The 12831-nt window shown below is 41.8% G+C and overlaps 1 long non-coding RNA gene across 1 annotated transcript in view; it reads right to left on the bottom strand.

Moving 5' to 3' along the window:
* Nucleotides 1-12831, bottom strand: part of LOC310640274 — a 367510-nt gene that overhangs the window by 58454 nt on the left and 296225 nt on the right. The window lies entirely within an intron of this gene.

Genomic DNA, 12831 nt, shown 5'->3' with positions numbered 1-12831 from the left:
CGCCTGTTGTTCGGGTGCGTTCCACTGGAACCGAGTCTTCTTCTGCAGGAGCCGGGTGAGGGGGGCTGTGAAGGCAGCAAAGCCAGGGATGAATGTCCGATAGTAGTTGGCAAATCCAAGGAGTCGCTGAACGTCCTTCACGCGACGCGGGGGTTGCCAACTCTGCAACGACTCGACTTTACTCGGCTCCATGGCGATGCCCTCAGGAGAAATGCGGTGACCCAGGAAATCGATGGTCACCTGGTAGAACTGGCACTTCTCCAACTTGGCAAACAGCCGATGTTCCCGGAGGCGCTGCAGGACCTGACGGAGATGCTGATGATGCGCTTCACGCGACAGGGAGTAGATCAGGATGTCGTCCAGGTAAATCACGACAAACTGGTCCAACAGATCCCGAAAGATATCGTTCATAAAATGCTGAAACACAGCGGGGGCGTTGGTCAGGCCAAACGGCATCACCGTGTACTCGAAATGTCCATAGCGAGTACCAAACGCCGTCTTCCACTCATCACCCGGCCGAACCCTGACGAGGTTGTAAGCTCCACGCAGGTCCAGTTTCGTGAAGATCTTAGCCTCCCGGAGTCGGTCCAAGAGCTCGGGGATGAGGGGCAGCGGGGTAGCGGTTACGCACCGTGATGGCGTTGAGTTTCTGGTAGTCACAGCAAAGCCGTAACTCGCCCGACTTCTTTTTGACGAAGAGCACGGGCGCAGACACTGGCGAGGACGAGGGCCGGATGAAACCACGAGCCAAATTCTTTGTCAGGAAGTCCCGCAATGCAGCCAACTCGGGCTCCGACATGGAGTACAAACGCCCCACTGGGAGAGGCGCATCAGGGACTAGATCAATGGAACAGTCATAGGGCCTGTGCGGGGGTAATTGGTCCGCCTCTGACTCGCTGAACACATCAGCAAAGTCGGACAGTTCGGGAGGCAAGGAAACCCCTGAGGAACCCTCCACCTGGCCGGCACAGATATGGCGGGTGTGGTCCACGCACTGCAAACTTGGGAAGGTAACCAAGTTCTGAGACCAATAGATCTGTGGATCATGCACCCGGAGCCACGCCAGTCCCAAGACCACGGGGAAGTGCAGATCCGAAGTGACGTAAAACTGAATGGCCTCCACATGGGTACTGATGGCCATACACACGGGTTGCGTGGCGGCCGTAATAGGCCCGGACAGGAGCACTCGACCATCGATGGTCTCCACAAGCATGGGCGGATCCACTGGACACTGGGGAACAGCCCATTTGGCCACAAAAGCCGAATCCATAAAGTTAGTGGTAGCCCCAGAGTCAATTAAGGCATGGACCGGAATCCCCTCTGGCTTGCCAGGAAGGATCAGTCGTGCCTCCAGAATCAAATGCCGTGGAGGTTCACAGGCACCGTCGGAACGGCGTCGCTCGGCGTGGTCGTTGTGGGTCGCCCGATCTTTCACACCGTCTAGATCGGGCTCGGGCCGTTTCCCGAAAGCAAAGCAGGGGACTTTCTCGGGGCAGGCTTGGTCACTGACGCCCGCTGACGCTTCTTCGGGCAAGAAGCAGCCAAATGTCCAGGGTCCCCACAGTAAAAACACAACCCCTCCGATCGTCGTCTGTCCATTTCCGTCACCGATAGACGGGACCTGGCGGCACCCAGCTCCATTGGCTCCTCCCTCTGGACTGGGGGCTCACGCACAACAGGGGCGGCAGGGGTCTGTGGGGTGGCACGGCGACTCTTACGCTGCTGCAGCCGGGCATCGATCCGCAGACAAAGATGGATCAGCCCATTCAGGTCTGAGGGAATGTCCACGCGGGCCAGCTCATCCAACATCTCCTCTGACAAGCCATCCTGAAAGGCATCCACGAGCGCAGCCTCATTCCAGGCGGAATCCTGGCTAAGCAGCCGGAAATCGCTGATATAGGCCTGTAGAGGGCGCTGACCCTGCCTCAAAGCTTTCAGGCGTCGGGTGGCAGTCTGCGCCTTAATCGGGTCCTCGTACATGAGGCGCATATGGTCACAAAACCCCCCAAAGTTATCCAACAAAGGGCTAGGCTGTGCCAACAGAGGCGTGCCCCAACGAGCTGCATCTCCCGACAGAAGGCTCAACACGAATCCCACCTTATCTCGGTCAGTGGGGAAATCAGCTGCTCTCACGCTGATATAAAGCTGGCATTGTCCCAGGAAGGCAGGAAACAGTTCTGGAGTACCAGCAAATTTATCCGGCATAGCTATCTGACATTTCCTCCTGGGTGGGGGTGCAGCATGTACCTGAGCTTGCAGTTGTGCCACCTGAGCTGCCAGCAAAGTGAGTTGCTGGGTGAGCTGGGCATTCTCGGCAAGAAGCTGCTCCATCGTAGTAATAAGGGGTGGGTGGCTGAAAGCAAACTGTTCTGAACCAGCCCTCTTCTAGCAAACCCCTATTCAAAAAGAAGAGACTGGAGAGCGTCTAAGGCTAGAAGGCTTCTGCCAAGATTTAATTACGCAGTTAACAAAAACACTAGAGCTTGTCTTCTCAAGCGGAAAAGTTGCTTTCAGCAACCAGCCCCTCCCCAAACACTCCTTTTATAGAGAGCTCAGGGCGTGGTCTCCCTGTGCCTCCTCCCGAGGAGTCCCACATTCTTTCTTTGTTTGTTCCTGCTCGACTGCCTCCTGCGTCGGGCGTCCTTGAACAGGACCAGCTGTGGGTCATCATCTTCCGCACTATCGGGCTCACGCAGCTGAGAAGAGGGCCCCGGCTGGGAACTCTGCCAAGCCTCCACGCCATCATCAACCGGTTCGTCTCCCACACGGCCCTCCTCCCCCTCATCTGAGTCCTCCGACACATCTGAGCCGGCTGCCGAAACCACAGGCTGGCCCTGAGTCACAACAGTGAGGGAGGATCCCTTGCAGGGGTGGGCCAAGGAGTTTAGTCATCATCTGACAGACAAAATCGCTCAGATCTGGGTTGGTTTGGACTCTGACTGGGCAGAGTCTGACGTGGAGGAATCAGACGGTCTTGAGCATGTTATCTGGACTGAGTTCGATCCTGTTTCCCCTGATGATGTGGACAGGATGAGGAGGAGGCAGAGCTCCACCACTTGTTTGTTGGACCCGTGCCCCTCCTGGCTGGTTTATGTGGCTCGGGAGGAGACCCGAGGCTGGTTCCAGGCAGTAATAACTGCTTCCTTGAAGGAGGGTGTCTTGCCTGCCGCCCTGAAGGAGGCGGTGGTGAGACCCCTCCTCAAGAAGCCTGCCCTGATGCTGATGATACCCAACTTTTTTTCTCCACCCCGAACCAACCCAGTGATGCCCTCGCCGTGATGTCCTGTTGCCTGGAAGCGGTCCGGGTCTGGATGGGGAGAAACAGGCTTCGTCTCAATCCTGCCAAGACTGAGTGGCTGTGCATACCGGCATCTCGGATCAACCAGACTATTCCATCTTTAACAATGGGGGGTGAGGTGTTACACCCCGTTGATAGGGCTCGCAACCTGGCCGTTCTCCTGGATTCATGGCTCAATTTTGAAGATCACATAGGAGCTGTGACCAGGGGGGCTTTTGCCCACGTTCTCCTGGTGCACCAGTTGCGACCCTATCTGGACCAAGATGCCCTACGCACAGTCACTCATGCGCTCATGACCTCCCTTTTAGACTACTGTAACGCTCTCTACATGGGGCTGCCCTTGAGGACCACTCGGAGGCTTCAACTGGTGCAGAATGCGGCCATGCGAGTTGTGATGGGGGTTTCCCGATACTCCCATGTAACACCTCTACTCCGCGAGCTGCATTGGCTTCCGGTTGCCCTTCGGGTGAGATTCAAGGTGCTGGTGATGACCTATAAAGCCCTAAATGGCTTGGGTCCGGGTTATCTGAGGGGACACCTGCTGCCGGCATCAAGCTCCCTTTGTCCTGTGCGCTCCCACAGGGAGGGTCTTCTCAGGGTACTGCCGGTTAAGGAATGCGGGCAGGTTACTCCCAGGGGAAGGGTGTTCTCTGTGGGCACGCCGGCCCTTTGGAACCAACTGCCCCCGACTTTCGCTCATTTCGCCGGGATCTGAAAACATGGCTCTTCGAGCTGTCTGGCCCAGGCTGAGGGGTTTTAATTTTTTGGGTTTAGTTTAAATTTTGGGGACCTGATTTAATTAATTTTAATCTGATTTTAATTTTTGTGTCTCTGTTTTTAACTTTCCCTGTAAACCACCCTGAGTCCTACGGGAATAGGGCGGTATATAAATTTAATAAAATAAATAAAAATAAATAAAATACATGATTTAAAACTCTGGACCTGGGAAAAATTCAGTAGGTTTTACACTAGTTTTACTGTTTATTGTAAGCTGAAGTACAGTGTTTTTTTAATAATAATACATTTTAACAATTTTTGATATTAATAATTCTTATCTTTTCTGATAGAATACGCAGTTGAATAATTTTGTTTTCTTTTTCTAAAGTAGCAAACAAAAATCTAATTTCTGGCAAGACAGTATTTCAAATTCAGCATTTTCCCTTTGAAATGTAACCCATAGGTCCCCGTAATTCAGCATTCTGTGTCACAGTGGCCAATGGAATGCAAGAGCCCTCCATTCCACTTTTAATTTTCAGTAACAATTATTAAGATATGCTATGTGTAATTCAGTAGGCAAGAATATGAGTTGCCATTGATAGCCTGACCTTCCATGAACTATGTAGTCTCTTTTAAAAACCCTCCATATTGATGTCATTCACGCAGTGATATCATTATGACAGCAAATTCCAAACTATATGTGCACACATAGAAAAAATATTCATTTTTGCCTATTCTGAATCTCTTTACATTTAGTTTCAGTAATGACCTCAAGTTCTAATATTGTAAAAGAATATTTGGCATATTGGGGGGGAGGGACAAGGAGGGCAGAAGAAGACACCTTGTTATGGTGCCAACTGCATGATAATATCACTGCACTCCTCATTTTGGTGTTTTGCTGATGTAAGAGAAAAAGAAATTTCTCTCATGTCTTTTTAGCTTTTAGTTTCAAGCTGAAGAGCACCAGTGCTGTACTCTTTCTCTGTAGGGGACATATTTCAGTTTTGGGTGTAATTTTGAGTGTAGCTTATATTTAGTATAACAGCAACTGTGAGAGGGACCTTGGAGTCCTGGTGGATGATCACTTGACTATGAGCCAGAAATGTGCAGCAGCAGCCAAAAAAGCTAATACAGTCCTGGGTTGTATAAATAGACGCATAGAGTCTATGCTTCATTAAACATAACATTAACACAACGTTAAACATAACATATTAATATACAACAGTCTAGAACACACAAAGTATTAGTACCATTTTATTAGTACCTAGTGAGACCACACCTGGAATACTGGAACCAATTTTGGTCACCATACTACAAAAAACATGTTGAAATCTTGGAAAAAGTTCAGAGAAGAGCAACTAAAATGATCAAAGGCCTGGAGACTAAAACATATGAAGAACGGCTGCAGGACTTGGGTTTGGCTAGTCTAAAGAAAAGAAGAAATAGAGGCGACATGATAGCAGTAGTCCAGTATTTGAGGGGCTGCCACAAAGGGAGGTTACATTATTCTCCAAAACACCAGAGGGTAGTACAAGAAACAATGGTTGGGAACTGACCAAAGAGAGAAGCAACCTGGAATTAAGGAGAAACTTCCTGACAGTGAGGACAATTAACCAATGGAATAGCTTGCCTTCAGAAATAATGGGTGCTCCACCACTGGAGGTTTTTAAGCAGTGACTAGACAGTCACTTGTCTGAGATGGTATAGGTTCTCCTGCTTGAGCAGGGGGCTGGACTAGAAGACCTCCAAGGTCCCTTCCAGCAATATTCTATTCTAGTACGAAATTAAATGCTATTCTTAAATCAGGTATTCCTCATCCAAGCAATACCAGCACATTTGGTTTTTTTCCTAATGAAGATTTTTGCATTTGTCTATTTTCTAATTTTACTCAGCTATTTTATTCGGCTGTTCATTTCTCTAACTTACCAAGATTTTTTTAAATTTTATTTCCGACAGAAATTTGAATTCAGCAGTAGCTCTTTTGCTGCGCTTTGCTTATGTTCAGGAAAATATCTCCTGCTGAATGCATCATTTTTGTTTATTTGCAAATTGGATAAACATGACTCTACTTGGTATTTTTTAAATTTGTTGAAGAATAAAGAACAGCTTTTTAAAGTATTTTATTGGTTTTTTTATCATTACAATTTATCTGTGCTTAGTAAACAATGTGTTGTTTGGATTAATTTTGCCTAGTCATACAGATTAAGTTCTTACTCTCTATCCCGCCTTTCTAACCATTGGTAAAATAAGTTCCATGTTTGAAAGTATACCGTGTCTTCTTTTCCTTTGATTTTCAATGTAAGTCTGTTCATTTCTGCACAGACCAATATTTTCTTAATTATTGCTTCCTCTGATGGTGTTGTCTCATTTTTCCAATGCTGTGCAAATATGATCCTCACTGCAGTTAATACATGTAATGTTAAATATAAATTTTGTTTATCAAACTTTTCTGGCATTATGCCTAGTAAAAAAAGTTCAAGTTTGAAATCTACATGCTTTTAAAATATTTTTTCTAACCATTTTTGTATTTTAGTCCAAATTTTTTTTGCTTTTACACAAGTGATAATATGTACCAGGATTCTTTCCAACATTTCCAACATTTGTTAGACATAGATTAGCATAAACATTTTGCTAATCTAACAGGTGGAAAATGCCATCTATAAAACATTTTATACAAATTTTCTTTATGTGAAGTAGCCATTGTCAGTTTATAATTTCTTTCCCATAAATTTTGCCATTTCTCTAATTCTATGCTATGCCCAAAGATTTTTGCCCATATAGTCATTGTTTCTTTTACTTGTTCATCTTCCATTTTTCAATTCAACAGAAAATTATATAATTTTTTAATCATTTTTTCATCAGAAGTCAACAATACCTGATCAAACAATGTCTGATCTTTATAAAAGCTATATGCTTGGGTCCGGGATATTTGAGGGAGCACCTGCTGCCGGCATCAAGCTCCCTTTGTCCTGTGCGCTCCCATAGGGAGGGTCTTCTCAGGGTACCACTGGTAAAAGATTGCTGGCGGACAATACCCAGGGGGAGGGCCTTTTCTGTGGGTGTGCCGGCCCTTTGGAACCAGCTGCCTGTAGAGCTTAGGACTGCCCCTGACCTCCGTTCATTCCGCTGGGACCTGAAGACCTGGCTCTTTGAGCTTTCTGGCCTGGACTGAGGGTATTAATTGGGGTTTTAACTGGTTTTTAACTAGGTTTTTTTATATTCAAGGTTTAATATAATCATTTTAATTGTTTTAACTTTTGTAATTGTAGTATTGTTTCTTTTAAAAAACCTTGTGAACCGCCCTGAGTCCTACGGGAGAAAGGCGATATATAAGTCTAATAAACTAAACTAAACTAAACTAAACAACTTTGTCATACTTTGATTGCATTTGCAATCGGGGCCACCATGATAAGTCAATGCCCTGGTCTTCTAGCTCTTGTTTAGATTTAATTTCCTATCTATACTCAGAATATCCTTATATGTTAATTTTTTCCCCAAATTTAATTAAACTTGGATGTGTGAAAGCTTCCATTGTTGTTAGCCATTCTGGGATTTTCGTGTAAATTTCAGGTTTTATCTTTTCCCATACAGATAATAGTACATTTCTTACGTAGTGATTTTGGAAATATCTATTGATTTTGCATGCCACCCAAATTATAAGTCATGTCCTTCTAAATATAGTAACCTTTTTTTTCTAAGAGTTATCCATTCTTTTAGCCATATTAGATCACATGCTTGGTAGTATAGAGTCCAATGTAGTAGTCCCAATGCTCCATTTTCTTTAGTTTCTTGTAGCATTTTCAATTTGATTCTGGCTTTCTTTCCAAATAAATTTCAAGATCAATCTTTTCAAATCATCAAATTCCCCCCCCCATTTTTACAGGTATTGTTTGAAATAAAAAAAGAAGTTTTGGTAAAATATTCATTTTCACAGTCGCTATTCTTCCTAGCACTGATAATTGTAAATTTTTCCATTTTTCCAAATCAGTTTTTATTTGATTCAATAATGTTATATAATTATCTTCTTTTATTGTTGCACATCTTGCTGTTAGGTGTATTCCTAGATACTTCACTTTCTTAACTATTTGTAAGACTTCTTGTGTTTTTTGCTTATCGGTCAGTTTTTTAACTCTAATTTTGTTTTTTTTTTCTCTGTTTATTTTCAGTCCTGCTATTTCTGCAAATTCTATCTTTTTCAGTAGTTTAAATATTGTGTCCAACGGTTCTTCTAAAATAAATATCAAGTCGTCTGCAAATGCTTGTAGTTTGTAACTTTTGTCTTTTATCCCTATTCCTTTAATTTCCAGATCTTTTCTAACGTTTCTGTTGAGACCAGCCAATGTTAGAATGAAGAGAGCCTAGAATTAACATTTTGGCATTAATATTTTGTTCTAGTTGATCAAGAACCACTGATGAGCACTCTCGAAGCATGTTTTTTCAAGCCCAAAGTATATACCCTTATAGCCTTGGTGGAGCAGTGGGCTAATGCCTCCTTAAGTAACACCAGCTGCCTGCAATTAGTGCAGGTTCGCATCCCACCAGGCTCAAGGTTGACTCAGCCTTCCATCCTTCCGAGGTAGGTAAAATTAGGACCCAGATTGTTGGGGGCAATTAAGCTGACTTTGTAATAATGCCGCTTGGGGTGTGTGTGAAAGCCCTAACAAGCAGGCATATACATAGAATGAAGGCTACTGCTAAGCTTGTAAGCCGCCCTGAGTCTTCGGAGAAGGGTGGGATATAAATGTAATAAAAAAATACATGACATCAACCCCTACTTGATTATTTTCTTAAAAATATCCTGGGTACATATTATCAAGTGGTTGGAGAAATCTCAATATATTACATATGTAGCATTCCCACAATTTGCTAAAGAATTACTTACCCAAAAAAATCATAGACAAGATTTTAGGCACTATTTTAAAGGTATTTTATGATTTGCTCTAGAAACTTCCCAATTTTTGTGGATTCTTCTACTTTTGAAAAAAGGGGCAAAATTATTTATTAATTTTATTTCTTTAAACTAATCCATTTTAATAATAAATACTCTCATCAACTTAGTTGGTATTGTAAGCCATTTTGGGAAGGAAGATGAACAGTATTTAAATGTAATAAAGAAATATGAAAAGACCAATTGAAACATCTGCATAGCCTATAAGTCATATGAACGTTGTAGCAACGATAAAAGCAGCACAACCCAAAACATAAACATCAAAGTAAGAAAAATGAAAGATGATATTATAAATTGAAACAATTCCCAGCCTCAAGAACTTCTGAAATCTCAGCAAAGAGAGATTTCTCTTGAAGGCCATTTCATAGTGGTCCTGCCATAGGAAAGAAGCATCTTCTTGCTTCAACTGCCCCCAAATCTCTTTAAAATTTGGAATTTGTAACAGCTTCTCTTTAATTAGTTGGAATAGATAGTCCTGCAGACAGTAAGCTATAAAGCTATAAAGAGCTTGATAAGTTATTTGCCTTTCTCCGTTTGTCTGACATTTTACAAGGATCTTCCAAAATAGTAGTCAGCATGTACTTTCAATACCTTATCATACAGTTCATCTTGTCTCAAAGATTAAGCTCAAAATAAATGTATATTAACTGATAGTGTTTCTGTCATTCTCAAGCTTCAATTCTGCTTTTCATCCTGCAACATTCTGTTCTTCATAATTGCCGTAATTCAGTTCTATTTGTTTGGTTCCGTGTTTGTTTGTGTGTGCATACTCATGCCCACACACAGACTTCTCTGTTAGGGAGCCAGATTAGGGTGTGAATATCTTTGCCATTTCTTTGTTAACTCTTTAGCATTGTACCACCTTCATTGAATGGATTCTTTTTCACTCTTTTTAAAATATATATTTTTGTCAAGAAATTTGATTACATTAACTGTAATTCTGCTACCAAGAACTGTTATAAATTTGTGCCTGATTATTTTCAGATTTTATTTATTGATTTGATTTGTTTGCTGACCATCTCACCAAGAAGTGGCTCTGGGCAGCTTACAACTATTAAAAGACAATAAAACATTGAAGCAATAATCTTAATAATAATAATAATAATTTACAATTAAAAGATGGGGAAGAAGGGAGCAAGATGCACACAAGGGAAGGTGGGGTCTTGTCTTAATCATCAGCCACTTGCGGCATGATGCATCCAATTGGCAGGGTCTTTCAAAGGTCTTCAGACCCTTAGGGAAAGTCAGAAGGGTGGATGTGGATCTCACTTCAGGAGGCATGATGATCCAAAGGGCAGGAGCCATGGCAGAAAAGGCTGTTCTGGACCGCATCAGCCAAAATTTCTTGACCGGTGGGGTCTGCAGCCTGCCCCTTTTACTGGCATGGGTAGGTAGGCCAAGCCTACTGGGGTGAGATGGTTCCCCAGATAGCCTGGACCAATGCCATGAAGGAGTTCAACAGTAATAACCAACAACTTGAATAGTACCTGGAAGCAAACTAGCAGCCAGTGCAGCTCGCGAAACAGCAGTGTACTACAAGCCACCTGAGGGGCCCCAAGAAACACCTGCACCATCGCATTCTGCACTAGTTATAGCTTCCAAATTCTCTTCAAGATGTTTTTTTCTAATACCATTTTCCATAGGTATTACTGATCATGACTGTAATTTCATTTTTTTTACTATGGTATACATTTGATGAAGAGCACAATTACTATGTGGTACATTTATTTGTGCCTATATTCATCTTCAGGCATGTTACCTGGGAGAAAATTAGGTTTTATTTTTTACTATAGCAAAAAGCCTGCTTCTTGATTGGATTAAAATTAGCATTAAAAAAAAACAAAAGTTGTTTAGATGCAATTTCAGCAATTAACAGCATGGTCAATGTGATTTCAAGACTTCATGACTGTGATTTTTTTTTAGATGCAGCAATACCGCGCTAAAAATAACAATGTGACAGTGACATTTCTGCAGCAGCCTTTGAAGAGACAGCATTCTGAATGTACATGAGGATTACTGAAAACGTTAGACCCCTTTTCTCTTCATCTACATTGAATAATAGGCACTTGGTATACCTATGTATCTGAGGTGCTCACTCTGAATTGTAAATTCACTTATTGTTAAATGCATACATATTTATTTTATTTTCACACACTACTTATTTGTTTTTACTGTATGCAGGTTAAAACCTTGATTTCCAGCTGTGAATTTAGGAACTAATGACATTGAGAAGTCTGCAAAAAGTATTGTGAGCTAATGGATCTCTGCTAGCTTGTAATGCCTGCTTATACTTGACATAATTTAGATACAATCTGAAAGAATAATTGCATTTGGGGTAATTGAACTTGTAATTGTCTTATTAAAAGAAATCAGTATAAAACAATAAGCTTTTGAAGACAACCCCCATTTCATATAATAGGATTTTAATTATTTTTAAATTGATTTTTTTACACTTTTTTTTACTGATACTGGGTTATATCTCATCATTTTCAAATTTAACTTTAAACATAATATTTAAAAAACAGCTGCTTTTCTTCTAAAAAACAAAAGTAGAAATTTAACTATTTTAAAAGCTTTTTAACTGCCTAGTTTGAATTTGTAAATATTAAACAAACAAACGAACAGTATAATCCTATACAGGGGTATTCAAAGCTTATTTGAGTTGGTCTTTTCCTCCTTCAAGTGGGAAAACCACATATGGTTAAAATTTTCTAGATAGTTTTTTTGATTTGGAAAACCCCATATTTGAGATCTTCTGACTCAGACTATTTTTCGAATACATTTAAAAAATTAGAAACAAAACAGCAGTTTGCTGATAATATATTTTTGCCAGCTCAGCAAGGTTCCTTTGAGAAGTTTATATTAAACATATTATCTAGACAGCAAATGAGATAACCCTAGCATGTGCACAGCCTAAGATGTTGGCAAGCTTATCCCAAAATTTGAATATCATTTAGTCCTGTTAGTGGGATTTTGCCAAGTATGCACTCCTCATTTTCTACAAAATGAGCACAAAATGTGTGAGTTCTAATCATTCTTAAAAATATATGAAAATATATCAGGATTCTCAAATTTTGTGGTCATTTTGCATGAATTGATGCCCAACGTGTCACATGGTAAGCTTTCTGATCCAGTTGGCCAATCACACAATAACACAAACCTGAAAAAAGATAACACAGCAACCTTCCTGTGAGATCATAGGATTTGACCCAAGTACTCTTAGTTTTCCATTTATTAAGAAAATGCATGTTAATGGCATGATAGTTTTGTTTTCTTTAAACTAGCTCTGCAACAGAGGTTAGAATTAGCTAATTACTTTCAGTGCTCACTTCTTAATAACAGTGCCACTTGACTTTTTAAGTTGCCTTGCAGAGAACTTCTTTCCTCTCTTCAGAATGTTTTAAAGGTTTTCTCCAACTGTGTATGCCTGCAAGCTATCATGTTGCTCTAACAGGTATGTAGTCAACTATTTCTAACTCTTAGTTGTGCCCATTATAGAAATAAGGGTATAAAAAATGGGAAGCATCATCATTCCGATTGGCCTTCCTCCCTTGGGTCTGGCTGGAAGAATACTTCATCTTCCATATCTTTAAATCTATGAGGGATCATTTGTATTGAGAAGAAAAAATTCCATGGTGCATCTTCCTCTTTGGGCCATCAGTGAATCTTCCTCTTGATTATTGTTAAGCAATTTCTATATTTGTTCTTGAATTAACAAGACTAACATCACCCAGTCCAATTTAAGCTTACCAGACAATATTACCAGACAGTATTGCAGGCTAATTCTGCCATTTGACAGTTCGATTATGACCAGTTCAAGGTTGACCCAGCCTTCCATCTTTCTGAGGTTGGTAAAATGAGGGTCCAG

Source organism: Vipera ursinii, assembly GCF_947247035.1.
Source record: "Vipera ursinii genome assembly, chromosome: 4".
In the NCBI taxonomy this organism is placed as follows: Eukaryota; Metazoa; Chordata; class Lepidosauria; order Squamata; family Viperidae; genus Vipera; species Vipera ursinii.
Note: the sequence above shows the minus strand (reverse complement) of the source record. Positions and strands in the feature narration are given on the sequence as shown.